Source organism: Penaeus vannamei, chromosome 11 (genome assembly GCF_042767895.1).
Source record: "Penaeus vannamei isolate JL-2024 chromosome 11, ASM4276789v1, whole genome shotgun sequence".
Lineage (NCBI taxonomy): Eukaryota > Metazoa > Arthropoda > Malacostraca > Decapoda > Penaeidae > Penaeus > Penaeus vannamei.
Window position 1 is genome coordinate 13,844,366 of NC_091559.1, and position 2,500 is coordinate 13,846,865.

The window sequence follows — 2,500 nt, forward strand, 5'->3', positions numbered from 1 at the left end:
CGGTATCTGGCTGCAATCGAGCTGGCTATGAGATGTCAGTCGGTCCTCATGGTTCGGGAGTTGATACCGGCAGCGAAAATTCCCTCCCGGGATTTTGCAAGATCCCAGAAATTGAGGACTTCTGGCTCCTGGTACCAGCGCCCAGACCCACATCGTTGGATATGGTACAGCGATGCGGGTAATGCAGCCAAGGATATCAACCATATTCTCATTAGCACTTGGAGGATCCTCCAGAACTGCAGGGTGTATAGAAGTGCCGAGTTTTGTGGTACCGACCATAGATTGGTTGTGGCTACCCTCCGTGTTCACTTCAAAACTCCCCAGCGGCCCAATGACCACCCTAGGGTGTTTCATTTGGACAGGCTGAAGGAGAGGGAGTGTGCTCGGGGGTTTGCTTAGACAATCTCTGATCTCTTCACAGCATTTGACAATCTGACGGACCCTGTACTTCTGTGGGACACTTTCAAGCGCGAAATGCTTGATGCAGCCCAGAATCGATTGTAGAACACCCAAGGACAAGACAGAATTTAATCTCTCAGGAGACATTGGAAGCCACAGATGCTTGCCGTGCGGCTCGTCTGGCAGGGGATCGGGATTTGCACCGTTCTCAGGTGCGCAAAACTCGGTCGCTGTTAAGACGGAACAAGGAACAGTTTATTAGGAGTCTTGTGAGGAGGTCGAAGGCAATTTCTTAGTAAATGACCTTCGTCCTGCATACCAAGCCCTATGAAAACTGAATTCCAAGCCCTCTTCACAGGTGACTGCAGTTCGTTTAGCAGGTGGCCAGATCGTCTCAGATCCTGTTACGATGCGGGAGCGTTGGGCTGAGTATTTTGAGCAGTTGTATCTGGTTGACCCTCCAACAGTTAACTTGGATGCAGGTAGTGCCGTAATTCCGCTGCCGGATCCACCCATTAGCGAGGACCCTCCCTAACTGAAGTTAGGGAGACAATCTCCAAGCTGAAGAGTGGTAAAGTAGCGGGTACTTGCAGCATCCCAGCTGAACTGTTAAAGGCTGGTGGTGAACCTATGGCGCGGGGATTGCATGCTGTCCTGGCTGCCATCTGGCGGTCCGGTACCGTTCCCCCTGACCTGTTGAGGAGTGTGGTCATCCCTCTCTGGAAGGGGAATGGGGACCGATGGGACTGCAGCAATCACCGCGGCATCACACTGCTCAGTGTACCAGGCAAGAGCCCACATCCTTGCACTTCGAGTCATTTGAGAGCGCCGTCGTGAGTTCGGACGTGGGCTGCTTGCAGCCTACATCGACCTCAAGAAGGCGTTCGATACAGTGCATCGGGAATCACTCTGGGAGATCCTGAGACTGAGAGGAATTCCAACAAGGATTATTGAACTAATAGCAAACCTGTATACTGGTACTGAAAGTGCTGTAAAGTGTGGTGGGGTCCTGTCGAGCTTCTTTCCTGTCAGTTCAGGAGTGAGGAAAGGCTGTGTTCTTGCACCAACACTTTTCAATACTTATTTATTCATTTATCCATTTTGTAATCGAATATTTTAGTTGACAGTTGTATCGCTGCTCGAGTTACCTTGATATATAATCTGGAACTGTCCCTTGATAGAATAGCTAAATAAGATAACAAGTAGATTTTTTTAAAAAGTAACTGTGCAGGTGATTATATATATATATATATATATATATATATATATATATATATATATATATATATATATATATATATATATATATATATATATATATATATATATATAAATACTGATTTCACTTATTCCCCGAAACAAGTGATATAAAGAATTAGCAGCAATTTCGATGGTGAAGATGATGTCACTGTAGGAAAATGTAATTATCAAATATAATGAAACTTAGTGAAATGCTTGTCGGTGGGAAGGGAAGCCTAATGTCTGGTTGCGAGAAAGTGAACGATGAAATTTGAAAAAATAAGAAAAAAATGTAAAGGGAATAAACAAAATTAAAGAACTATCTGTGAGGAATGAGCAGAAAGGACTCTCGTAGGCATCTATAGACATTGTCTTTGTTTATCTATGTATACAGACATATGTGCATGCGTATATATACCAGACTGATAAGTCTGTCTTGAGCTCGGACTCTCTGCCGAGAACACTTTTCGTTTCAAAGAGCGCACAGGACATTAAAAATGCCCTCTTTTTATTCACTCGGTTTTAAGAGCGCTATTTTATTTCACCATCATTGTAGACGTAAGTTTTTCGTTTCTGAAGGTGCGAGATGGCCGCGAGGGAGCGAGGGCCACCGACTGTTGTTAAGCGATATCCGAGGAGGGGAAGTTATAGCTAGAGGAACGCATTCGAGAGAGAAAATTATCTTCCGACCGTAGTTTGCAATCTTAGCGCGTATTCGTCGGCCAATGAGATTGACAAGGCATGGAAGGTTTACTGTCGAGGGGAAGCCTGAAAATCATCCAGCCCAATGGTGGATGGCGGCTTAGGGCCTAAAGAAAGGGGGAGGGAGGGGCCCGTTCACTTTCCCCCATAAGGAGACGTA